This window comes from Mauremys mutica, chromosome 6, assembly GCF_020497125.1.
Source record: "Mauremys mutica isolate MM-2020 ecotype Southern chromosome 6, ASM2049712v1, whole genome shotgun sequence".
Classification (NCBI taxonomy): domain Eukaryota; kingdom Metazoa; phylum Chordata; order Testudines; family Geoemydidae; genus Mauremys; species Mauremys mutica.
This window is the reverse complement of record NC_059077.1, coordinates 65,078,468-65,106,293: the sequence shown is the minus strand read 5'-3', so window position 1 is coordinate 65,106,293 and position 27,826 is coordinate 65,078,468. Positions and strand designations below refer to the sequence as shown.

General features: G+C 42.1%; 2 long non-coding RNA genes across 3 annotated transcripts in view; both read left to right on the top strand.

The window, feature by feature from the left end:
- LOC123372380 overlaps positions 1-27,826 on the top strand; it is a 116,904-nt gene that overhangs the window by 42,531 nt on the left and 46,547 nt on the right. The gene's annotated exons all lie outside the window — the stretch shown is intronic.
- Positions 1,292-26,300, top strand: LOC123372381. 2 transcript variants are annotated; one of them, XR_006580254.1, is made up of 8 exons: positions 1,292-1,311; positions 1,960-2,224; positions 16,028-16,165; positions 18,795-18,881; positions 19,644-19,739; positions 21,965-22,083; positions 23,655-24,403; positions 25,367-26,300. It is a non-coding gene; the product is annotated as an uncharacterized LOC123372381 (long non-coding RNA). The 2 variants fall into 2 exon arrangements; XR_006580253.1 differs by lacking the exon at positions 18,795-18,881.

The window sequence follows — 27,826 nt, the reverse complement described above, 5'->3', positions numbered from 1 at the left end:
CTGCTAGCACTCTCATTTAGCTAGCATGCTAAAAATAGCCACAGAGGCACGAGAAACAGGAAAAGCCACCAGAGTACATGCCTAGGGTCTTGGATGGGTACACACTTAGGATGGGTAATCCTAGCTTCTCGCACTGTTGCGGCTACATTTTATTTTTAACATAGTAGGCTAAATCCAGAGCTAGTGCATGTTTCCCTGAGCTGGGAATCACACCCCCATCTCAAAGTGTAGACATCCCCTTAGTTGCCAAACATCTTACTCTATAGCAGATGGATTTACTTTCTATCAATCAATGGAATGCTTTCCCCCCTTCTTCTGTTATAATTGTGTATAGCTGTATTACGATGGCAGTGCATACACAGTGAAAGAAAATTATGAAAATTCTTGTGGCCATAGTAAGACAAAACTTACATTTTCAGCAAGTTAAGTTTGACATCTCCCTATTAAAAAGTGGCCAACATTTTCATATTTGGATAGTTAGGCACCTAAATAAAATGTCTTTCTTGCATTGGGGATTGTAGTGGGGTGGATTGCCCCACTCCCTGTGAGAGTGGGCTGGGGCAGGCCAGGGCGCCTGCGCAGACAAGGTTTATTGTGAGCCAATCAGAGAGGGGCTTATTGTGAGCCAATCAGGGCCCAGTTTAGAGCCAGCCAATCAGGGCCAGGCTCAGAGGTATAAAAAGGCTGCCCAGAGCAGGAGCAGTCAGTCTGTCCCAGGCCTTCGATAGGGGAAGGTCAGTCTCCCAGGGAGGAGACTAGCACCACGGACAGCGCAGTGCTGGCCAGGCTCGGGGAGGCTAGGGAGCTTGAACCCATAGCCTGCCAGGCTGCAGGCCCTGAAGGGAAGGGCCTAGCGGGTGCAAGGGGCCGTGGGGGAAGCGGCCTAGGGAAACAGACAGCGGAAGGGGAGAGAAGGACAGCGAGGCTGATGCCAGAGGGTCCCTGGGCCGGGACCCAGAGTAGAGGGCGGGCCTGGGTCCCCCCCTTTGCAGTGCACCCAGCCATTGGCTGTAGGGAGTGGCCATCTTGCTACGCCAGATCCCTGACAGGAGGGATTAGACTCAGAGGGCGATTGCATATAGTGACTGGGGTGTGAGGCTGCTGAGCACTGACCCCCCCCCCGGAAGGGGGCGCAGAAGGACTAAGGGGCACTGCCGGAGGGCAGTGGCCTCGAAGAGGACACCGCCGAGCACGCAGCAACGCGGGTCCAGAGATAACAGAGGACAGAACGACGGACGGGACACCACCAGGAGGAGGTGCTCCACTGGAATGAGCTAATTCCCAGAGTCACCAGGAGGAGGCGCCGCTGGGGTGAGTCCCAACCCGTTACAGGGATGCTCCAAATTGTAGCCAATACTTGAGGAAGAGAAACCCCTCTTAGCATAAAGAATCATAGGAAGATCTCTCAGCTTTCTGCTTACAAAGGGAGCAGTAAAGATTAATTTTAACCCCTTTCTACCTAGCATACAGCTCAGGTATTATGAATCTAGTAGTAAAGTTTTTCAGATCCATAATACCTCCAACCATACTGTATTTCATGTTCAGCCTGTAGTCTTATAGCCAGGGCTAAATTTGGCCATGTGTTCTTGCTCCAGGCTATTACTAGTAGTATTTGTATTGCAGTAGGGCCCAGAGGCCCAATTCAGAATCAGGGTCCTGTTGCTTTAGGTGACATACAGAAGACTAGGAAAACACAGGGCCTTGTATTGGTGCCAAACACAAATATTCCCCCTCTTCTCAGTGGCACAAAGTCATCTTACATGAGACTGGAGCACAGGTATTGAACATGTGTGGCAAAGTGACTCATCAAGACACCCATGGGAGTTATCACTTTGGTCTTGGTCTCCCTGTGATTTACATGATGTAGCATTTGTTATGTCCTAGGGGCAGCCGGTGTAGGAAGCAATCACTTGAGGCCAGAGAGCAGACAGCTAACCAAAACCTCCATTTTATTTACAGACACAGAGAGCTCACTCAGCCGGTTGAAACCGGCTGAGCTATCCCTTAATAGTCTAACTCAGTTGCCATAGTAACAAAACCCATGACAACCAAATACACAACAGCATTGAATTTGCAAAGGAAGAAGACAGGAGACATAATTAACAAAGTGGAGCCACATTGCTGTGGTACCAATGCAGAGGCACCAGAGATGCAGTGCAAAGGGACAAGGAAAGGCCTCTTTGGATCTTGGGGAACTGTCAGTTTCTGAGACAGACCAGTACAGGTGAATCTCTGTAAGAATGTCTCCCCCACATCCCTCTCCTGTGGGTTTTACCTTTGATAGGAATGATCTGGGTCAGAATTGCCTTAGTGTAGCTAAAGTTATGTGTTGTGGGGGAAGTATACTTGCCTAATCTTACTTTCCCAGAAAGTGTGTCAGATTGATGTGGGTAACCTAATTAATATGAAAAAATGGAAGAGAGAAATGGTGAGCACAACTAGAGTTACAAAGTCACCTGCATTGATGCATGTCATGGCAATATGTGAAGATGATAGCAGTAATTGTGGATACTTAGTGTGGCTCTGCTGCTCTCATGACAAAACCAGTCATCTTCTCTGAAAGTTGAATGGATAGAAAGGTTGTTCACAGTCTGGGTCAGTTGGTGCCTTCACCCTGGGGACCACCATCTTCATGGTGTTTGTCTTCAATAAAAAAAGGGAAAATTTAGGTTAAGGCTTTTTAAATTAATAATATTCATTCAGCCACAGAGCAATTTAACACATGGAGAGCCTGCCAGATCTTGGATATATGCAGAGGGCTAGTACCACACACTAACAGGTTGCAGACTGATGCAGAAGTACCGTGAGAGAGATGCATTATTTGCTTTTATATCCATTGTGGAGAACTATTGCTGCTGTTCATTTAATAGGATTTTGGTGAAATAGGTGATTCTACTTCAATATACTGATTAACTCTTTATATGAAACATAATAAGAGTATTGAATTAAGGAACAGATGTTGGTGTCCGTAATTCAGCTGCTGCTCTTCTTCCAGGTCCCAGTAATGAACTATGACTTGGAAGAAGTTTTATTACTATAGATTTATTACTGCTGTCCTTATGGTGCAATTGGTGGTTAACAGTGAAATAAGCTTAATTATTTCTGGATGCTATAATATTTAGAAGAGTTATGAGGAAAGAGATGACAAAAGCTAAAAGCAAGCTTTTAGGAAGCCTGGCGATAAGACAAAACTTGAGGGATGAAGAGGAAACAGACAACAAGAGGTGATACTAATTCAAAGAAAAGTAGAGGAGAGTGAGAGACAGAAAAGGTAGTGACACACTTCTCATTGGCAGGAAAAGCAGCCTCAAACTGTTAGTACCTGTAGGGGAAGTTTAAATCTGATATATGCATTGTGATTTTTTTTAATTAAAATATTTTTTGAAAGACCACTAGGGGATAGGAGAAGGGAAGGGAGCCTCATATGCATTAGAATAACTTTCAAATAGACTTTTAGAGCACTTTTTAAAAAATATATATGCTCAGGATTCCAGAACTTGTTCTCCTATTGAGATTCAAAGCCTGTAGCAAATTCAGCTTCATGCCCAAGCATTTCTATTATGGCATAATAGCAAGGACTTTAAAACATTTCTGACTCTGGGAGTTTAAAGTTAATAATGGCCTCTGCAATGCTTCCAATGTATTTATAGTTTTTGATCTAAGATAGACATAGTTTGTCTTAAAAAAAAAAAAAAAGGTGAAATTTTTAGGAATTTTTTTGCTCAGCTACCAAGAACAACACTCACATGGATCATCAGTTGTTGAGCTCCTAAAAGAAATTAGAGGAAACATGTTATTTAATATATGCATAGGTTAAGTTTATTTTTTCTAGATTGTTTTTAAACCAACAATTTTTGAAGTTGTAGTTTAGATAAGAGAATAAAGTAACTTAACATGATATATTTTTGGTTGAAGGTTTTTATATTTCAAAGTTATATAGTCCCTTCCTACAAACTCTATACAACACAGTGCTATCACTATGTCTTTGTGTCGAAGCATAAATAATAGAGCCTATAATTTGAATTGATATGCATTATTAAATAAGAATTGAAGATAATATGGCCTTAGGGACATTGTTTTTGGTCTTCTTGCATTACTTTATTGTATATTTGAAAATATTTTAAAAGAAAGACATGGAATAACCAAATGTAATTCTGATCTAAACTTCTCGGTATAAAAGGAACTTTGATGCTGTCAGAAAAATATGCTTTTCTTTTGAGGAGCAAAATGAAAACCATTGATTAGGTTCTTATTTTTCTAATTTTCAAATGATTTGTTGTACTGTATACTTACCTTTTATATGCCTGATGATAATTATGACATTCCAGAGTGCAATCCAGACCTATGAGGGGCTGTGTCACCACCTGCCCTTGAGTGCCTCACAATGTTTTGCTGCTATATTCCCATTTGGGTCTCTCCAAACAGCCTGCCAGCATGCAGGTCACACCCTCAGGCCTGGTCTACACTACGCGTTTAAACCAATTTTAGGACCGTTAAACCGATTTAACGCCGCACCCGTCCACACTGAGGCCCTTTATATCGATATAAAGGGCTCTTTAAACCGGTTTCTGTACTCCTCCCTAACGAGAGGAGTAGCGCTAATACCGGTATTACCATATTGGATTAGGGTTAGTGTGGCCGCAAATCGACGGTATTGGCCTCCGGGCGGTATCCCACAGTGCACCACTGTGACCGCTCTGGACAGCAATCTGAACTCGGATGCAGTGGCCAGGTAGACAGGAAAAGCCCCACGAACTTTTGAATATCATTTCCTGTTTGCCCAGCGTGGAGCTCCGATCAGCACGGGTGGCGATACAGTCTGAAATCCAAATCCAAAAAGAGCTCCAGCATGGACCGTACAGATGTGATCGCTGTATGGGCAGACAAATCTGTTCTATTAGAGCTCCGTTACAGAAGACGAAATTCCAAAGCATTTTAAAAAAATCTCCAGACAGAGGCCACAGCAGGGACTCAGCACACTGCTGCGTGACAAGCGTAACGGAAAGCCAAAGAATCAAATGGACGCTCATGGAGGGAGGGAGCGGGGACTGAGAACTCAAGCTATCCCACAGTTCCTGCAGTCTCCGAAAAGCATTTGCATTATTGGCTGAGCTCCCAATGCCTGTAGGGTCAAACACATTGTCCGGGGTGGTTCAGGGCATAGCTCGTCAATTTACCCCCCACCCACCCACCCCCAGAAGTAAAAGGTAAAAAAAATCATCTCTTGACTCTTTTAAATGTCACCCTATGTCTACTGAATGCTGCTGGTAGACGCGATGCTGCGGCAGTGAATTGCAGTATCCTCTTTCCCCCTCCCTGGTGGCAGATGGTGCAGTATGACTGATATCCGTCATCATCATCAGCCTTGTGGCAGATGGTGCAGTGCAGAAGGACTGGTATCCGTCCTCATCATCAGCCCGTGAGTGCTCCTGGCTGGCTTCAGGTGAGGTCGGCCGGTGGCACCTGGGTAAAAAAACTCCTGGTCATTCCCAGTAGATGGTACAGAACGGCTGGTAACCGTCTTCATCATAGCAACAGGGGGCTGAGCTCCATCAGCCCCCGCCCTTCATGTGTAAACAAAAGATTCTGTACTGCCTGGACTATCATAGCAGCGGGATGCTGGGCTCCTCTCCCCCACACTGCTGTCCTGCCTGGACTATCATAGCAGCTGGAGGCTGCCTTCCCCTCATTTTATCTCACTAACAAGTCACTGTTTCTTATTCCTGCATTCTTTATTACTTCATCACACAAATGGGGGGACACTGCAACGGTAGCCCAGGAAGGCTGGGGGAGGAGGGAATCAACAGGTGGGGTTGTTGCAGGGGCACCCCCTGTGAATGGCCTGCAGCTCATCATTTCTGCGGGATCTGACACGGAGTGGCTGTGCTCTCTGGTTCTCTGATACACTGGTTCTCTAGTACACTTGCCCCATATTCTAGGCAGGACTGATTCTATTTTTAAATACCAAAAAGGAGGGATTGACTCGGGGAGTCATTCCCATTTTTGTCTTTTGCGCCCCCGGCCGACCTCAGCCAGGGGCACCCATGACAGCAGCAGACAGTACAGTACAGAAGGACTGGTAACCATCATCTCATTGCTAATTTACAATGGAAGCAGATGGTACAGAATGGCTGATAACTCTGTCTACTATCATGCAAAAGCAAATGAATGCTGCTGTGTAGCGCTGCTGAATCGCCTCTGTCAGCGGCATCTAGTACACATACGGTGACAGTGACAAGAGGCAAAACAGGCTCCATGGTTGCCATGCTATGGTGTCTGCCAGGGCAATCCAGGGAAAAAGAGCGCAAAATGATTGTCTGCCATTGCTTTCCCAGAGGAAGGAGTGACTGATGACATTTACCCAGAACCACCTGCGACAATGATTTTTGCCCCATCAGGCACTGGGATCTCAAACCAGAATTCCAAGGGGCGGGGGAGACTGCGGGAACTATGGGATAGCTACGGAATAGCTACCCACAGTGCAACGCTCCAGAAATTGATGCTAGCCTTGGACCGTGGACGCACACCACCGAATTAATGTGCTTAGTGTGGCCGCGTGCACTCGATTTTATACAATCTGTTTTACTAAACCGGTTTATGTAAAATCGGAATAATCCCGTAGTGTAGACGTACCCTCAGTGTCTGTGTATAGCTGCAACCTTCCAGTACACTCCAGTCACACTCAGGCTTCCACCAGCCTTGTTAGCACACGGAGGGTGACCCCACCATACTGCCAGTCCCGGATTTCGCCCCCCATCATGTGATCTGTACTAGCCAGCCCTCCCCTGGACAGTCCAGGTATATTAGGCCCGTTGCCCCTCAAAGGAGATAAAGATACAACAGTTTGTCACCTCAAATGGAATTACCCACACAATTCACAACACTTTGATTAAAAAAAAGAACAAAACAAGTTTATTTAAGAGCTGTTTTAAGAAAGTACAAGTTATTGAGGCATAAAATCAGAAATGGTTACAAGAAAAACAAAGACAAATTTAGAAAGCATTTTAACAAACTAGACTTGGTTCAAGAAAAGTCCCTTACCACATGTTCCAGTAATTTTGCTGACTAAACTCTCAGGCCTGTATCTGTTTCCAAGTTTCAACTTTTTTTTTTTTTTGGTCCCTTTAGGTGAAAGATAGAGAGAACTTGGTGTTTTTGTTCCTCGTGTTTATAGTTGTCACCCTTTGAAATGCATTTTCCTGAAGTGATCTCCTACATAAATTTCTTTCCAACTGTGACCAAAGAGACATTGACTATGGTGGAGGATGTGCCATGCTCTTTCTTTCACCTGCTTATGCTGAAACAAAGATTTGCCTTGTCTCTTCCCTTCCCTTCCCTTCCTTCCAGGCCAAGGAATGGCTTCTTGATAGGTGATGGCCCATCAGCTTTGACACCTGGGTAGAAGTGTCAGCTTGTCCTTTGACTTTGAGAAATAGGTTTAACCACTTCCTAGACTTGTCTGGTAAGCACACTTCAGTCATGATTTCAGCTTATCTTCATAATTTTACATATAATGTTACTACATACATTACACCATATTATTGACCAGCAAGTTATTAGTTTTCTAATGATACTTTGTACAGGATATTTTGTACAAATATTATTACAGTTATGTGTAGGGTGTGATTACAGGGGTTCATTCTACCACAGTGGTTGGACTATCTTCCCTGGATTCAAGATACTCCATCTGTTCTATCTCTGAAGTTTTTCTTATTATATCAAAGCAACAGAACTCCTGAAGATATTTTGTCAGGATTCTCATTCCTTGGGCTTGTGCACTTGGTAGTAGGAACTCCTCAACTCTAAGGATTTATTTGAACCGTATGGGATAGGAGTGGGTTAAGGCACAGCCACTCCCTACTACAGTGGTGGTGCATGTCACCTTTAGGTTTAAAAGTCACATTTGGAACCTTGTAGTTAACTCCAGATTTGAGCAGGACATAAAGGTTCAGCAAAGAAAAATCAGTAAATTATTAAACAAAATGACTGAAAAATCAGTGCCTCAAAGTTAGAACAACCTCTTTGAAAGGTAAAACTAGGCAAAAAAACCCAAAAAGGTTCCCTCCCAAACACAGAAGGGAGGTAGGTGACTGTAAATCCTACCACAGTTCTGTCCTCAGAGAAGCAGAATTACAAGGGTAGTAATTCCATGTTATCTAAAGACACCATCTTTGGAAGCTTTCAAAGCCCTGGGTTTCTGATGTTTTGGAGAGGGAAATTAGACTGCCTTAGCTTACGTTGATGATGATGCTGTGGCCAAGTGCCCTGTGTCGCGGGAAACTAAGCCTCTTGAAGTCAATCCTTGATTTGAAAGTTTTGTAAATTGAGTGTTTCACTTCTTGGCTATGTTGGAAGGGGGGGCCATTTGATAAGACACACATCTAAAGGAAGGCAGAGTGACTCTTGACTCCTTCATCTTCTGTAGATAGGTTCTTGCTGATATAGAGTAGATCCTATTCCATGTCTCTTGGTGGAACCTTGAGATCTGCAGCCTAGCAGCTGAGTGAACATTCACCCCTGAAACAGAGCTCTTGCTACCATATGCCTACATCACAGGACTCCTGTACCTGATATTGTATCACAGCCAGACTTTCAGGCACTAGCTTTTTAAATTCCTGACATTTGTCCTATGAAAGAGATTCAATAAGGGCAAATACATTTTTCCAGAGCTTGTACCTTTTGACCATGAAAGTTTGGTTATCTGAATTGTGAAAGGTAGCAGCTGCACACTGAACTTTGTTCAAGAAATTCAAGTACCAAAGCTCAGGGTTGTGGGGTATAGGTACCATGTGTTTACAACTGGCCTTTGTTCTGCCCATGGGCACTACAGATCCTGAGTTCTCTGGTGAGTGGGTGGAGGACATATTTTTTGACCCCTTTCAAGTCAGAGCAGTGATCTTAGGTGTCCCCACCCCCACCTTCTTCACCTATTGGCCCAAAATAGGGTGGAAGGATACAGTAGCACTACTGAACAGGGTTTTGTGGACCAAGTACCTCTGGATTGTGGCTCCTAAAGATACCTGTCTCAGATTCACTTGACTTAGCCCATCTTTCAAGAAACTTGCTCTTATGCAAATAGTTCTAGCAGAAATCGAGTTGAACATGATATTGATACCACAGGCTGCTGAAAAAGAAGTGAAATCTTCAGGAACCACTCTTTTCTTACCCTAAAACCACGTGAGCTCTCTCTAAGTAGGATTGGGCAGTGCTAACACTTTGCTAAGAGACTTGCAAGAAACAGCTAGGTGCCTGGACCAATCCACATCTCTAAAGCCATATGATAATGTTGAGCCAGGATCGTATCAAAGTTTGAGTTGAAAAGGGCAGCATTAATTTCAGTGATTTGCAGGGGATGATGCAACACAGAGCAGCTGTCCCAAAGCTCTAGCTCTCTTCCCACCCTTGCCTCCCCAAACTTCACCTTTGTGGAGTTCACGCAGAGGGACTTCCATGTTTTCTAAGGAAGGAAATGAAACCACATAGGTTCCTTTGCAGCCCTTTACTTACTAACTGGACATTTGGGGCTGGTATTTGTCCCCCTCTTGCACTCTTCCCACCTAAAAACAAATGAAATGACTGGGTCCAAAGTTTGTAAAAGACTTTGAGATCTTTCTGTATGAAAGTAATAATATATAAATGTGAGTTCATTCCCAGCCTTATCAGTTTTCTTAAATGCCACACATGGTTAATTATTCTCAGGACACAGTGGTTCTATTTGTTTGTTGTTCTGTCTTTGAGGGGAAAATGCTAATTTTTAATAATTTACAAGAAATTAACATGACAAAGTAATTTCATACTGCTATTCTTTTTATTTTTATTTTTGTGTTTCCAAATGTAAATGGCTTAACAGGCTTGTGGAGACCAAGATGACCAGAATTCTGCATTCAGTATGAAACTCTTTAATCCCTGTTGGGTACGGACAGCTGGATGTTAGCATTTGCATTGTGCCTAAGAGCCATCATGTAAAAAAGACACACACACACACACACACACAAAGGCTGGGTTTTTTTTCATTATGCCCTTGAGCAGCACATCATTAACAAAACTTTGTCCAATTAGTTTATGCTGTGGAGCAAAATTCTACTATACCTTCTAAATTAGCAGAGAGGAAACTCATTTAAACCTGCCGTAAGTTTCAAGCTGGTATCTCTTAGGGTTTCTAACTTACAGGAATGTAATAACTGGCCTATTGTGCTATGCCCTAAAGCAACACAGCAGGGTTGAAACAGTATCTAATTAACCTCCTGCTAAACCTGAAATGTCAGGCAGGAATATCATCAAACCTAAAAGGTTTTTTAATACAGTAGACATGGATGAAACTAGTTGTTCTAGATTTTGAGTCAATTGCCCTGAAAGGTGACAAATCACTAAGGGATAGGTACTTTGCATTTAAAACCTAGGACTTTGCCAAAAGGGAAATCTAAGGTCATCTAGAATATCATCCTATATTTGTAATGGTTAGACAGAGACTAGTACCTGAAAATTACATTTTGCCTTTTTTTTTGTAAACTTGAATTAGTTTGCAAGTAAATTGGTTTTCTATTGGGAAGCTGTCATCACTGTCCAGAATGTGCACATGATGCTCATTCCAATTCACGTAAACGTAGAAAGGAAAACGTATTCACTTTGTGTAGCAATTCCAATTTGAACATTTTACTTATCTCCTTTATATTCTTGATACACAGCTGTTATACCTGGATATTATGCAGAAATTCATTAACAAATAAATTTCCCATATAGCTTAATAAAACAGAATCACAGGGAAAAAAAGCTTAGAAATTAAGATGCCCTCAGTGGGTCCATATGTTAAGTGAGCCACTATGAAAATCACCTCATATTATCTTGCACATATGCATCAGAGGATAGAGAACATAAACTTCAGTATTTTAATTGCTTGTGATGATCATGCTTCGTTAACGGAAGGGTTCTGGTCAGAGTCCAGTTACTCTGTGAACATGGAGAGACGTGTACTCTACACCTGGAATAGTAGTTCCATTTTATGCTATTCGTGAACTATAACATTCTTGTTAGAATGCTTTTGTTGCTGTGTTAGCAGTGCAATGAAGAGAGAGAAAAGTGCACTAGAGGTTCAACTTTGAACATAAAGTTACCTCTCCGGGTAGCATTTTTTGCAGGGTTTGAGATTTTAACACAAATTTGGCTAAATAACTGCATTCCTTCCATGCACTTTTACAAGCAGCAAACTCCAAATCCCTTCCTCAGAAAGCACAAACCATACCAGAAGCTCTCATGTTTCCCTCAAACTCTGTGCTCTGGCTTCTGGTACAACTCCTTGTTCCCTCCCCTCACTATAGTACCATACCTGTATTTTAATGTTTTTAGCTTAAATAGTAGGATGACCATATTTCTCAAAGAGAAAACAGAACACTGGGCTCCCCTCCCCACCACCATGGCTGACCCAAGCCACTCGCCCAAACCCCGCCCCGTGAGCCTGTCACTGGAATCCTGCCTGTCCCCTGCAGAAGGCTGTGGCTGGTTGCTGGAACTCTGTTCACCTCCCCACCAACCCCGCCCAGCAAGCCCTGCCTGCCCCTGGCATGCTGGCACCCTACGTGCCCCTGCCAGAGCCTGCCTCCTCACTTGCATGGGGCTGGCATCATAGCTCATCCCCTCACACCTTCCTCTGCACCTTTTGACAAAAGTGGGCATTTGTCCTGTTTGCTCTTGCCAACTGATTAAGTCAGCAAGAGCGAATGGGACAAATGTCCACTTTTGCCAAAAAAGTTGGGATGACCAGGACAGGGATTAAAAAAGCTACTGTCCCAGCCAAAACAGGATGTATGGTCACCCTACTTACTCCATGACACTTAGGAACATAGGATTGGAAGGGACCTCCTGGGACACCAATTTCAGTCCCCTGTCATTGCAGGCAACCATGTCACATAACTGCATTAATACATTTATCAAACTCCATCTTAACATTAATTAAGTTGTTCCTCTTCCCTCCCCCCCCCAACTAGTCATACTGCCCTGCTGTTCCAAAACCTCACTCCTCTGGTGCTTAGAAACCTTGTAATTTCAAGATTAAATTTATTCATGGCCAGTTTATACTATTTGTTCGTGTGTTAACGTTGTCCTTTCACTTAAATAGCTCCTCACCCTCCCTGCTGTTTACACTGTATTTATAGGGGGCAATCATCTCCCCTCTCAGCCTTCAGTTTGCTAAGCTAAACAAGACAAGTTCTTTTATTTTCCCCATCCTAGTAGCCCTTCTCTGCACCTATTCTAGTATGAATTCATCTTTCTTGAATGAGGTGACCAGAATTGTACATGGTATTCCAGATAATATTTTATCAGTGCTTGTTACAATGGCATTAGTACTTCTCTATCTCTACTGCAAATACCTTGCCTTACATATGCTAGGATTGTATTTGCCTTTTTCAAGCCACATCACACTGGTGGCTCAGAGTCATCTTTTGATTGACTAATACACCCAGCTCTTTTCCCTCTACTTCATTAACTCCCAGTTAACAGTGCATTCCTAAACTCTGGGAATTAACCCCTAAAATCTCAATCTCTTGGTTGACTAGGTTTGGTCACCTTCTGGGCATCCATGTGGGTGGGGCTGTAGGAAGTGCACACTCCATTGGTGTTTGTAAGTCCTAAGGTCTAAGGAAACAGTGGGCAGGAGCTTGGAGTAGGAGTGGTGTGGTGATGTGGGAGTCTATTTCCAGTTCTGCTTACTGGTCTGCTGTATGACCTTGGTCAATTCACTTTACCTCTTTGTGCCTTTTTTTCCACCTCCCAGCCTTTCTACTCTGCTGTGTAGGTTCTTACACCATTCTTATCTCTGTAGTATCTGAGCACCTCCTAGCAGTGCATTAAATGACATGACTAACATCTGTCCCATTTTGTTTGTTCTCTCATCCTCTTCCCAAGTGGAGAAATATGTATAGCTGAATGTCTTGTTTTGGTAGGGATTTTTTAATTTAAAAAAAAATCCATGTTACTAAGGGTTGATCTACATTACCATGGTAAATCGCTCTAACTTACGCAACTTCAGTTACATGAATAACGTAACTGAAGTTGACGTAGTTAGATCCACTTACTACGGAGCTTACATGGTGGCTACACTGCACTGTGTCAACGGGAGAGCGTCTCCCGTTGATTTCCCTTATGCTTCTTGGGGCAGTGGAGTAAACAAATTGATGGGAGAGTGCTCTCCCATTGATTTAGCATGTCTTCACCAGGCCCGCTAAATTAACACTCGCTGTATCAATTGCAGCAGAGTCTATCTACTGGTAAGTGTAGACATGCCCTAAGTATCTGTTAGAGAAGGCCAGGTCAAATTAGTATGCCTTGCATTTGGAGTGGAAGATGGTGAGATCTGTCCTGTCTATTCAGACTGTAAACTCCTCAGAGTGGGGATTATCTGTCACCGTGTGTTTGCACAATGCATAATGCACATAGCAGAATGGGGTCCCCATCTTGTTTTGGGTCTCTAGGGCACTACTATAATACTGCAACTAATAATATTTCTGTTTCAGTCACATACCATATTATGAAGCTGTTGGATTACTTGAAAAGTTCTGCTTAATTTTAGGCTCTATCTAGTAAAATGCATGTGGGTCTCTGGGTTTAGCTCCTTTTAGTCATCTCAGTACCTACAGTAAATAAACTTTTACTCTTTTTCTATGCATTAAAAGTTTTCATATCAGAAAATTAGAAAGATTAAAAGACAGCAGTTATTGTATGGTGTGTTACTTTCTATTTATCTGTATTGGCTCCAGATGCAAGATAAGTCCCCATCATTTTTGTAATGAACTTTGATCTTTGTGGTGTGCTATCAGAACAATTCTGATTTAGGACATTTTGTTGTTCTAACTAAAAATTAAAACTGCATAGATTAAGCTACAGGCATGTGATATGGTATCACAAGGAAATCCGGATTAGCTTCTCATCTTGATTTCTTGTTCCTGGGAAGAGGCAAGAAGAGAAGTAAAGTTAGGATATTCTTCTGGTTGGCAGAGTTTGGGAGGAGATAGAGTCCTTGACCACTTCTGGTCAAATGAAAGTGCTCATTGACTGATTGCAGAAGGAAGCAACATCTAACAGGGGAAAGGTTTTTGTCACACCATGGGAATTTTGAGGGAGGATTAGCATGACCTGGAAGGAGAAAATGGATGGATTTCAGAGATGTACCAACCAGGGCCAATTATGCCCCAAAGATCTGTATATAAGGGGAATCTTTATTGCACAGATCACATCCATGCTTCATGAAAATGGGAGGAGAAAGAGAGGCAGCAACCTCCATGGCAGCATCTAGCTTTCCCGCAGATGAGGGCTAAGGGGGAAGAAGGGCTGATGGGGATGTCCCCTTCAGTGTCTTGTAGAATGTGGTAGAAAAAGTAATTCAGTGCCAGGTTGTATTATCTCTCCCCTGTATGTGATGACGATCCCTCATTAAGGATTGTACTGGAGTAGCTACTGTCTGAGGAAGCCCCAACTCCACATCCAAACACACTGAAACTCAGCAGCTTGGCCCCAATTCCAGTTGTCATTTTTTAGTTCTCCGACACCTCTCAGTTTGGGCTGCACCTGAAAGCAAAAATATCTAAAGCGGAGCCATTTTCTGGTATTTCCACCAGTACTTCCAGTTTCTCACCCCTAGTAAACTTAAGGTAATCTACTCAGGTCTTCTCTGACAGGGATCTCTCAGAACCCCAAACCCTTTATGGTTTCTTCATCACTGGTAAAGCCATAATCCTTTGTCACTGTTTCTGCTGGGATATGTCATACATCAAGTTGCACCGCTCTGGTTGCCAAAAATGACATGTGGCATGGCAGTCTGATAAAACAAATGGAACAGTAGCAAGGTGCACTTAAGAAACAGCACTTTCTGGGTTAATTTCTATTAATTATGTAAGGGTTTGCACATGTTGCCCAAAAAAGTTTGAAGTATTTTTATGAATCACGTAGAAGCTTTTAGAATTCCTAGATCTGTTTAAAAGCCATGGCAGCAGGCCAGCTGACTATAAGTCCCATATGAAGAAAGAACAAGAGACAGGAACAGAAGAACATTGCAACTTAGAAGATATTTAAAGCCTTGCTAAAACTAGCATTTCCTTGCCAAATTTGATAGGGTATAGCTAATTTTAGCAAGTTTATTTCCCTATAATCTCCCTCACCATCCAAAGTATCACATGCCTTCTAAAGAGAAAGATCTTTTTATTTTCCAGTCTGAGTTCACCCTCAGCCCACACCATAATGATGAAATACAATGTAAAGAGTCATAAAAGTTTACGAATGCCATATTTGTGACTAGCTGAGGTTTCCTTTAGAAAATTCTCATCACAGATTCCACTGTGCATGATTGATCCTAGCTGGAATTAAGGACAATCTGCAAGATATGTTCTAGTCTAGATAGATCCTTATAGTGTGCCCATCACAGTAATATCTGAGCTCCTTCCAATAGGACATTAAATGACATGACTTCTAAAATCTGACACATTTTCTCTCTTATTCTCATCCCGGGGGAGAAGCATATGCTATGGATTGTTTTGTAAATTTGTTTTTTGCATGCTTGGGAGTGAGGTGGGATTCATTTTGTGATTTTTTTTTTCCTTTTTAAATATAAACATTGCTATGTCTGTTAGAAGCTGCAAGGTTAAAGAAATGCACCTCACATTTGGAGAAGAGATAGTGAGATTTGTGATGGTCCTTAGTTTTTGGGGGATTTTGTTCCAGAATTTTGGGTCAGCCTCTGTCTCCCACATAGATGAGTTTTACCCTTACTGCAGACAGTTCCATTGTGCCAGAGGAGAGAAGATGTTGGCCACAGTGTTCATCCCGAATCCTTAGATATTCCTTTTAGATATCTGGACCATGAAGCACCTTGAACATAAAGTGTAAGACCTTGAACTTGATTTAAAATGTTATGGGGAAACTAATGGAGAGAGCAAAAGACAGGCGTGACAAGCTCACACTAGCCTTTGTTGCTGAGGAGACATGCTGCAGCGTTTCTATACTTGTTGGAATTCTTAAGCATTGAAGCTTTCACACCCAGGTATACTGCATTACTGTAGCCCAGCTGAGAGGTAACAAAAGCATGAATAGCTGAGGCCAAGTCATCGTCTGCCAGGATGGGACAGAGTCTCCTAGCCACCCGGAGATGGTAGAAAGTGTAACTCACGAATGCTGCTAGGTGAGATTTTAGTGTGAGTGAGGAATCCAAAGTAATTATGTAATTATTCTCTGTTGCTTAGCCTGATCAAGTAAATTTAAGAGGCACAAAAACAGTGAAAGAGTATTGAAAAAAATCTGCCCACTAAACGTGTGTGGTGTGGGCTAATCAGCAACCTCATCACTTTTCACAATTAATTTTACTATGGTACCCACTGAAAGAACACTGTGCCCATTTTCCTTAGCCTTGTGCCCTTATAGTTCAGAAAAGAAGAAGCAATTTTCACAGTGAAAACACTAGTGCATTTCAAACACATTTGACATTTCTGGGCCCATGTTGGTCATTCCCATCTTGCTGAAAAGTGAACCCACCATTTCTTTGTGACATTGGCAATATAACAACCCAAGAAGAAATAGTGCTGCAAGTAGATGCAGCCATGTATTCCATGTAGGTGTGTATGAGCCCATCAAACTGGAGCCAGAGAACTTTGACTAGCAGTACCTGTAGGGATGCTGCTTACATCCTATGGCCCACTTCGGCTCAGAGGCCCTCGTATGATTGGCAGTCCCCTTCAGATCTGGCAAGTGAAGCAATATCACAGCTCACACAGCCCATGCCGCAGACCATGGAGTTGAGGCCATTGCTGGACCCAAAGGCCTCCTCGATGCTGGTGCATCCTTTGCCACCATTGTTGTCTTGGTGAGAGATCCCATTGTCAAGTTCAGCGCTGGCTTGGTGCCAATGCCTCTGCCTGTACCAGGTGGGAGTGTCTCACATGCAATACCGTCAGTGCTGATTCCCCATTTCTCTTTGGCACTGATGCTGCCCCCTCAGTGGGTGTCAGATGTGTCTGACTTGTTGTTTGCCCCATTGGGGCTGGCTCCCCCATTGTCAGAGAACCTCCAGGGCTCCTCAAGATCCAGGTCAGGGTTGTCATTTCCCTCCTCATCAGATAGGTGCCAGAGATTGCCCTGGTACCAAGATCAGCATCTGTCCCACAGTCAGGATAAGGGTGTGACGGGATCCCCCCTGGATGCAGCCTGGGAGTGTGGGACCGCTGTGCTCCCTGAACTCTCTCCAGCCTGGGTTGTCTCTCACAATGCCTTGCTAGTGACCAGCAGCAAGCCCCTCCAGGCACTGTGATCACTCAGCACAAAACCATGTGGAGCCCCACACACCCAGCTAGATTGCATGAATGATCCCAGAGCCACTCATGAAAGGCACCAGAGCCAAATCCCTGCAGCTGTCATCACTGTACCTCAGGAATATACTGTCTTGCACTGCCCAAGATGAGCAGTGCAAATTTATTAATTGGTTCACCACTTCAACAGTGGAAAGTGGACATGCACCAGCCTTTGCAAAACCTGAGCAGATTTGCCCCACACTTCATACAAACTTACTGGTAAAGATAAAGAATTAAACAAGTTTATTGACTATAAAAGGTAGATATTAAGTGATAGGCAAAAAGTGAGAGTTAGTTACCAAAAGAAATAAAATACAAGCATGCAGTCTAAACTCTCAACCCTATAAGACTGGGCAACATCTAGATTAAGCAGTTTTTCTCGTCCCACTGGATATTGCAGTCCTTAATGTACAGATTTGTTCCTTAAACATGGGCCAATCTCCTCTGCTAGAGTCTTGTCTTTTACTCAGAGTCTTAGTTGCTCGCAGCATAGGTGGGAGCTGGAGAAGGGCCCAATATGTGTCCAGTCTTTCTGTTTTATACTCTCAGTCCATGTGCTTGGAAAACACAAGTCCAGGCATGTACGGAGGGCATTGTTGAGTTTCCCGGCAAGGTTGAGCAATTCCTCTGGTGTGGTCTCATGCAGGTGAGTCATTGAATTGTAGCTCCCTTGCTGGACAATGGTTGTTGAGTTGTTTGAAACCCAGCCCGGGTGTTGGTTATTTTCCTTGCTGTTGCCTCTAGGGAGCTAATGTCTGGCTGATTCCCCAATTTACAGCATGTTTTAGTGACCACCATACAACACAATTCTCATAACTTCATATGCATTAATGATATACATATATGGATAGAGAAATGACTTTCAGCAGATCATAACCTTTCCCCTGACACCTTACAAGGCATGCTTTATATGTAAGATCACAATTACATAAAAATGAAGAATACAGGAATTGATTTTGATAAAGAAATGAAAGTGTGTTTAATATAAGCACATATTCCAAGAGCAAGAAAAAGTCATACTCAAGCTAACAATCCAGCTCTTGAACAAACAAGTATAAAGGCCAACCTCAGAAACCTAACTTCCGATGACCATGTAGATGTTCTTCATATAAACTTGTTGTGTTCTCTCTGAGTGCCTGATTAGGCCTTCAGTTCTCAGCTCTGTTTCATGACTCCACCTTGTACACCTGCATAAGAACTAAGCATATTAACTCCTTGCTGTCTGGAAAAAAGATGGTGTCACTGCACCTGACACACATGATTGACTAGAGTCTATTTTATCTCAGTTGGAGGGAAAAAAGGCAGCAGCACAGAGGTATTGGCAAGCCCAACTAACAAAGGCTCTCTACTTCTTTCAGCATGGGTATGAGCAGAGCTAAAGAAGGAACTTAAAGTAGGGAGTCAGGAGGTGCAAACGATTAGTTTCTTCTGCATTTCATTCACCTTTTTGATTATTGTGTTCCCAAGCAAGAACGAGACACCAACATACTGGAAGCACGTTTGAGGGTAGCCAGACAAGTTGCCTTCCTTGCTGGTCCTGCTACTAGCAGCTCAGTGAGTAAAATTTGGCAGTGAATTGTTTTCTCACCATCAAGTTTCCAAGATAAACTAAAATGAAACAGTACTTCATGAACTGAGAGCTGGCAGGGGATGTGGGCCTCCCAAAAAGAGAGGCTCCTGCAAGCTACTTTCATTGCTCATGTGTCAGGTGAGTCTTGCATTCAATGGTACTTGCATCAAAAGTGAAGCAGAATGCCATTGTTCTTTTCAGCCTCACACTGGATGTATTCTTTTGGTTTTTTTATCATCCAGGATTTTAGGTTCATGTCGACAAGTTTATTGTAGCACAATGAGAAATTAAATGTCACTTTTCCAGATTGGATTATGATTGTCTAGGAGTGCTGAACAATGACTAAGATAAAAGTGACTACAAAATCTATAACTGGCTAAATTCATCACCATTTTGCCCAATGGAAGTACCCTAGATATTAATTTCATTTATTAAGACTAAGTGAATAGAGGTCAAGGACTCAAAGGACATTGGAGCTTATTAAGCACCATACACAGTGCCAAGTTTTGAATAGTAATTTTGATTCTAACCCTTCATTGGAATAAATGGGAACTAGCTTCATGAAAATTGACTGAAAACCTCTGTAGCATTGCCTGGTGTTTAATTATTAAAACATGGGTCTTCAGTGTACTGAAACTCAAACCTTAATCGAGCTCTCTTTGTAAGAAATTTTTAATTATAAAGATGGGATATCTAGGAGGATTTGCTTAAGGGAGCTGTGATTTGAGACTCTTTGTTTTTTGTAGTGAAAGTTGGAGGTACCTGGGTTGTGAGAAGAAGGTGCCATTCATTCCTGTGCAGAGAGTCCACGCAAAACTCATTCTGCACACTTATGCTCCATGGTAAGGTCTTAAACAGCATAAAGGTCTTGTGTGGGTTCTCTGTATTGGGGTGAATAAAATGGCCCAAATTTTGGCCCAAATTCCCTGTTGGTGTAAAATAGTGCTGCTCTGTTGGGTTCTGCTGAGAATTTGGGCCCTAGGGCCTGGATCCACACAATCGTAAGCATTGTGATGCTGACCATTGCCTAAAGGCGCCTTAAAAATCACTGGAATACACAAAGCCTGAGTTGGGCGTGCAGGCGCTATATACAATGCACAAGGAGAGAGAGGCCCCTATGAATGGGATCTACAAAAAATAGCACACTAGGCAGGGAGCCAGCTAAACTACAAATCTGAGAGATGGCAACAAGAGGGGGGGTATCTTAAGCCCCACCGCTTTCAGGGAGGGACTATAGAATCATTTTCACCCTTTTTCTGGCTCAATTAATATATATTACAAAGCAGAACAGCTTCAACAGGAGACTTGCATCAGAATAGCCCACAGGCCTGTGGTTAGGATGTTTGCCTGGGAGGTAGGAAACCCCTGTTCCAATCCTTTCTCCTTATCAGGCATGGGTGGTGGTGGGGGGGGAATTGGACCAGAGTCACCCTCATCCAGGTGAGTTCCCAAACCACAGGGCTAAAGGCTGGTTATAAAAGAGTGGCTTTATCCTTCTCCCTGTTTTGTGTGGAGTTAGGCAGGTGCCTAAGTCATTCTTGCAAGAACCACCTTAGGTGTCTAAGCTATCTGACTCCAGGAGACAGTTTTCAGCTGTGGATTGCAAGCAGAGATAGGCATCAGCCCAGATTTAGGTGCTGAAGGCCAGATCTTTACATATATTTAGGCATCTAGTGGGAATTTCAAAACATCTAGGTATCTAACACCCATTCAAATCAATGCGTTTTAGCCTAGGTACTTCTGAAGATCCCATTAGGCGCCTAAATAGCTTTAAAAATCTGGCTCTGAGCATTGTAATGTCTAAGGCCCTTTGTGAATCCAGGCCTAGATTCTTAAGGGGTTGTTAAGTGACACCTAGGATCTTGCACCCTCTGCACAGCTCATATATAGAGGACAGTAACTATTTCTCTTCATGAAACCCTGAGCTTTCTCCCCAAAAATCATTTTAACAGCCAAGCCTTTATACTGAACTTTTCTACATTGTTATGGAAAAGAGGGAATGACACTGTATATAGCTGTAGAGGGAATAGCAAATGCTTTGAGGCTAAAAGTAATAGGAGGTCTTCAAAGGTGTATGCAAAACTTACATGAAAATTGAATTAAGCCCAGAAATGTGTGCTGAATGTCTGTCTTAACTAGTCTCTAGGAGTGTGTGGGACCAATGGGATCAGTGAACTCACAAAATGATGTAATTCAGCAGACAGTATCAGACAATTGAATAGAAGTGAGGAAATAATTGTTTAAAAAGTTAATTATCAATTTGTGTTCCAAGTCAGCCATAGTCTGTTACTGTGGGAATTATTTTTATTAATTAGTCAACAATATGCTAGTTTCTTTACAGACAGGTCAGGTGACAAGGGCCCTGTACGCATTCAGCACATTATTTTTTTGACTAGTTCAATTTTCATGTTAACTGTGCAGTTCACCTTTAAACTTTTGAGCTGTTAGCTCACGTTGAAGCTGTTAGGATTCTCTTTGATTCATTCCTGGAAACTGTCCTAGTGACCTCTGTAAGTCAAATGAAAAGGGGGAAATATTGCACAGCATTTCATGGGACAAAAAGAATTTGAAATTACATCTGTTGTTGCCTGTTGTGCTTACTTTGGGATTTTGTCACATTTTGACAACACTGCCTTTTCTCTGGTGGTAAACAAGTTCATAATCATTATTCCCTATTTTTGACAGACAGAGTAACACCTGCAAGCCCGAGGCCCTTACACCACATTGGACAGACTCTAAGATCAACCATTATGCTGTCTTTACTTATCAGTTATGTGAACTGTGCCTATGCTCTATGGGTGATATTCTGCCCAGTGGAGCATTCTGTTTGTTGAAATGAGCTATTCTCTCCCTATTGATTGAAATATGCCACTACAGATGTGGGGTTTGTTCAGGTCAAAGCTGCTCTGTCCATGACATAGTCAGATTATTACCAAGGATTTGTAAACAGCCCTTTTGCCTTCAATTCATATAGGGTTTTTTTCTGTAATCATCCCCACTTCTCCTGTATATAGAATGTCCAATATTAAAAAGCAGTAAATATATGCAATTGTGTTGGTGTTTACAGATCCCACACAGAGACTAACAAAGAGAAGGAACAATACGGGGCCAACAGGGCCCTGCCCCTCAGCAGCGGCAAAGCATGCTTCAAGTGGAGGATCTGCTTAAAAGGATACTCAGTCAGGGGTACAGTGTGATAATAAACTTACTTGAAAGGGTCATGTAGAAGTATTACAGACAAAGGAAAGGTAGGATTCATCTGTTTTAAAGTATTCCTGAGATTAAGTGATGGAACAGATAAAAAAATTGATGATGCTATATAGAGCATTAATAAGATCAGCCATATGTTATGGTATCAAGCCTTTAGTTCTGCATTCGGAGAGGAGCTTAAAAAGTTAGTCAATTGAAGCTCAAGCACTACAAACTGAATGTGGTGCATTTCTTAATAACACAATGTCTAATGCAGATAGCTACTAACTAGAGAAATGCCTATTGATTTAAGGATGAAAATGTTAGATTGACACTTTGGGCTAAAGTTAAGGGAAATGGCACAGATAAGAATATTGGACAAATATATGAGGAATGTTGGGAATTAATTGGACTAAATGTAGCCTGACACAGTAAACTCCACATGCTCTTAGGGTTAAAGTCTAGGTAAAAGAGTTAAGTGAAAAGGAAGGATTAGAAGAGATTAAAATCTGTAGCTATGAGGTAGAAAATTTATACTTGGAAAATCATCTCTCTGAATGTGGACTTAGAATTATCTAATAAAGTAAGGGGGAAAGAGTTATCCTATATGACAGATAAAGTTTGAGTTTATACATGCTAAATGGAGTCACCATTGCTGAATATGTACTGACAAATCTAAAGATGAAAAATCAGGTAGAGTGGGGATAGCAGTTTGCATCCTTGAGATTGGAGTGAAGAAATCTAAAAGAATATCTAATTTTGTAGCCATCATGACAGCTGAATTGATAGGAATAATGTGCAGATGACTGCAGCTGTTATCTTTTTTGATTCGTTATCAAGTATACTGGCAATTAAAAAGAGTAGCTCAAAGCAGGAGTGACCTAATGAATGAAGTATCAGAGGGGTAGCCATGTTAGTCTGGATCTGTAAAAGCGGCAAAGAGTCCTGTGGCACCTTACAGACTAACAGACGTTTTGGAGCATGAGCTTTCGTGGGTGAATACCCACTTTGTCGGATGCATGTAGTGGAAATCTCCAGGGGCAGGTATATATGTGCAAGCAAGAAGCAGGCTAGAGATAACGAGGTTAGTTCAATCAGGGAGGATGAGGCCCTCTTCTGGCTTCCCCACTTTGGACAGCCTCTCACTCACTCTCCCTCCGCCCCCCATTTCCTCCTTCTCCTCTTTCTCTTATGCTTCCTCCTCCTCTTCCTCTTATGCTTTACAACAAAGCATATAGGAATATAGTATGTGGTAGTTACACACAAAGTAGATGAGAGCTTTGTTGCAAAGCAGCTGATGTGTGAAAACCAAGGGAGGAGAAACTGGTTTTGTAGTTGGCTAGCCATTCACAGTCTTTGTTTAATCCTGAGCTGATGGTGTCAAATTTGCAGATGAACTGAAGCTCAGCAGTTTCTCTTTGAAGTCTGGTCCTGAAGTTTTTTTGCTGCAGGATGGCCACCTTAAGATCTGCTATGGTGTGGCCAGGGAGGTTGAAGGGTTCTCCTACAGGTTTTTGTATATTGCCATTCCTAATATCTGATCTGTGTCCATTTATCCTTTTCCATAGAGAGAAAAAGGAAAAGGACAACAGTTAGTATGCTCAGGCATGAACATAGCACTAGCATGTATTCCTGGGATACCTGGAAATGAAATGGCAGGTAAAAAAAGCAAAAAATGCATTAAAAATGAAGAAATTGATATAAAGATTCCTTTGAGTAAGCAGAAACGTAAGTTTAGTTTAAAAAGGATTTAAAAGGGAATGGCAAGAACTAGGGACCAAGGAGACAAGGGGGAGGACAAGTCTGTGAAGTATGCCCCAAAATAGAGGATAATGAACCACTCCAGTACTAATGTTTAGACTGTTAGCTGGTCACTGTGTTTGAATAATAATTTATATTTATTGAATAGATCAAAAAATGGGTTATATAATCCCTGTAAGGTTAAAGAAACGGTTGATCATCTGATATGGGAATGCAAGGAATGTTCCCAGTGGGGGAAAAAGTCTCTTTATAAAGAATTTAGATGCTTTGAGATGACAGAATACATTATGAGGAGTTTAATGAAAATATTGGAAAAGTGGGGTAACATTTAAAAAGTTCTCTTTTAAAAGGAAATAGTGTGGTAAAAATGTAGTGGCATAAATTTATGAGGAATATAGTATGTGATAGTTACACACACAGTAGATGAGAGCTTTGTTGTAAAGCATAAGAGGAAGAGAAGGAGGAAATGCAGGGCGGAGGGAGAGTGAGTGAGAGGCTGGCCAAAGTGTGGAAGCCAGTTTGCAACTTCTGGAGGTGAAGCAATCTACAGGAGAAGGTATGTCTGTGGGTAAGACCCATGTGGAAGGGTACAGGCTAGGATTGCCAATTCTGGAGGTTTCATCACATGACATAATATTTAATTGAATGTTAATCTTTAATTCCTGGACCCTAGTTGGGGCCTGACCCTCTTCCCCCACCCTCCCCCCCCCATGCTGAGGGAAAGTAACTTGACATTAGGAAGAGAGCTGGGGAATGCTTATTTGACTGTCTGAGCTGCTGAGACTGATTGGGAACTCCCTGCTGTGGGGGACTAAGGACCTGTGACCATGCTCCAAGGTTGAAAGAGCAGGGAGGTAGGAAGTGGTCTTGGGGAGGCTGGTCAGATGCGTGAGGAAGAAGAAAACCAACACTCCATGCCCCTCCCCCATAGGCCCTGAGTTGAGACTCAGTAAAGAGGGAGCTCCAGGGTTCTCCAGCCTTCCCCTTTGCCCGAGGACTTTGAGGGTACAAAGACTCTCTAGTCATGGCCTACCCACTAGGCCTGCCAGCCCATGAGTGAAACCCTCTACCGCACTATTGCATTGGGATTACTATTAAGCTTTTTTTGATATTCCAAGAAGCGGTAAAAGGCCCAAAATATAGAGATGAATGGCATGGATTTCACAAAAATATTTTAGTGTAGTCATAATCTGCTAAGTACTTGATAAAATTCTTGTATCCTAGAGGCAATATCTATCTGAGACAAGGAGATCTCTGAAAGAATATTATAAAGTGTCCTTGGGACATTAGGAAATGAATCCATTTGTCCTGAGTAATAGTTTTCCATTCTCTGGAAGAAATACAATTCTTCCTCCTAGAAGACTATCCCAAAGGGGAAGGCATTAAAAAGTATGCTTATGGATCATACTGCCCCATCTAGCTAAGTATTCCACTCCATTTCTGAATGAGACAAATGGGACTTGTATGTAAAATAACCTAATTTCTACCTGCATGATAACACATCCCTTGAATCTGGCAGGTTTTTGGAATTTTCCTTCTTTGTGCCAAGTAAAAGAGATTTTTGTTCAGTTCTCTGAAACTAAATCTCAATCTAAATGCCTCTGCCCCTTAAAATGAGGAACTGTGAAGTGCAGCTTTGAAACAAAGCCCCTGAAATAAATCCTTAGGTGTGCTAGAGCCGTGCTTGATGCACCAGAGAAAGGGGAAGATGATCCCACTATCTTTTCTGGAGACAACTAATGGTCCATTCAACCCTAGTTCAAATAACAGCTGGTGGCTCATATGCCTTTGAGGATTGCTGGAGCATAAATCACACTGACCATGGACCCTCCCTCCACTGTGGAGGCCAGGAGTGAATGGTGTAGAATGAGCTATGCTGACTTTATAACTCTCAAGGACTGCCCCTTTTGAAGAGATTCCTGAACTGGCTGTTTAGCACATCTTTCTGTCAACGTTGCACCACCACAGAAGAGCAAAGAGTTGAGAATCTTCCTCCTGTGTTCCAAAGTTTCACCCAAGTACATTTATAATGCTATTATAACTTCTAGTTTGGAAAAGAAGAGTAATTAAGTCAAAGAAAGCTGGCACCGAGAGAGAGAGAGTGAGCCACCTCAGGATTTATCAATATAAGAGGCTAATAGTACTTTGTGCCATAGAGTATGCTTCATATCCTTTTCATAGCAACTCTTATTATGTGACCAATTGGCTTCTTTAAAGATGCATTCCTTGCTACATGAAAACAAAGTTTTGTATGCATCTAGCCAGAACTGGAGCCATTGTGACTGCAACTTTGCTTACTTGCTGGCTAACTTTCAATAGTTGGTATAATGTGTATCTATAGGCTCTGGAGAAGTATTACTATAGCCAGAAGTCTGGGGGAATGAATAAATAAATACCAGAGTAAAGTGATACCAAAATTATCCTTTTCAGGAAATAAAGCCTTTTAAAAACTATCAAGTTTTGAAACTGGAGTAAAATGACCCAGAGTCCCAGAGGTTTGCTTGCAGAAATTCTTATGAAGCACCGCACAGTGTACAAAAAGTGTAAGACTAGACCTCTTTCTGTAAAGAATTAGCTGAGCTGGAGGATAAAAGCTACTTCTGCAGTTTTACTGTTGAACTTTTCTTAATGGAAGGGACTGGATTTAGGGTTTGAGAATACTTCTGAAGATAAAACATGCTTGGGTCTAAAGAGCTTACTCTTATGTGCCTGCTGAGGAAGCACTTGGATGATAGTTTGCTAAATCACAAGCTATGTGCTATTTAACAGCAAATTTCAGTTACTTAATATAAGCTAAGAGGAAGGGACTGACTGAACAGTTATAATCAGAAATAATTTCATTTTTTGCTGTTACTTTTCCTTTGTGTCCACTGGGCCACCTGCCTGCACCTGCAAATCATATATAGGTAGTTAAACTTCTAACTGCTGATATTGTGGGCATAATGATTTGCAGAGGCAAAATTACAACCCTACAAAGCTGACAAAAATTAGGCCCTAAATAAATGCTAATTAGTTCTTGTAAATAGGAATAGGGTGGGAGGTTGGTCTTTTTTCTCACATAATACCTAGGGAAGTGACAATCAAAACAATTTCAAATAGTGGGATGTGGGTTTTTGTTACTTTCTTTTTTGAACACTTACCACACAACATTTGCCAAGAGGAGCTGAATCATTTTTCTAATGACTGCAAACCACAAAATAGTGGATTTCCCTTAAAACTCTTCTACCTATCTTAATCTTTCATCTGTGATGCACAGTAAAAGTAACTAGGTTTAACTAAGGAGAGCAGCTGGCTCTATAGAATTGTTAAGAATTGTCCATAAATGAAACAATTCCTAAAAGATGTATATCACTAGTCATATTAAATCAGACCTTTTGTTTATGCTGTGTTACATGCAAGCTTCCATTTTAAAGGAGTTGCATCTGCTTGTACCAGGGAAAATACACACCTCATCAAGTGGTGCATAGGTCATGTGCTGACCCTCTGCAAATACATGAATTTCACCTGGTTTGAATTCGGCCCATCAGGGCTCTCATATAAGGGAATTTCATTTCCTGACACAGGAATTCCAAGGAAATTTAGGGTATGTCCACAAAGGACACCCAGGAAAGTTGAGTAATCAACTAAAGGTGGGAAATCAATGTGCATAAATTAAAGTATGTTTAATCCTCTCTCTATCAAGGATACTTTCATTCAGGAATAAAGTGGTCTGTGTTCACTGTAATTTATATTGGTATAATGATATCACTCAGGGGTGTGAAAAATCCACATCCCTGAGTGATGTGTTTATACAGACCTAATCCCCGGCATAGACAGCGCTACATTGATAGGAGGGTTTCTCCCTTCAACATAGCTACCATCTCTCATGGAGATGGATTAACTAGGTTTAGTAGTGTCTTCACTGAAGCACTACAGTGGTGCAGCATTTTAAGTATAGACCTGCCCTTAATCCCCTTTACCTGGGGTGTGTCTACACTGC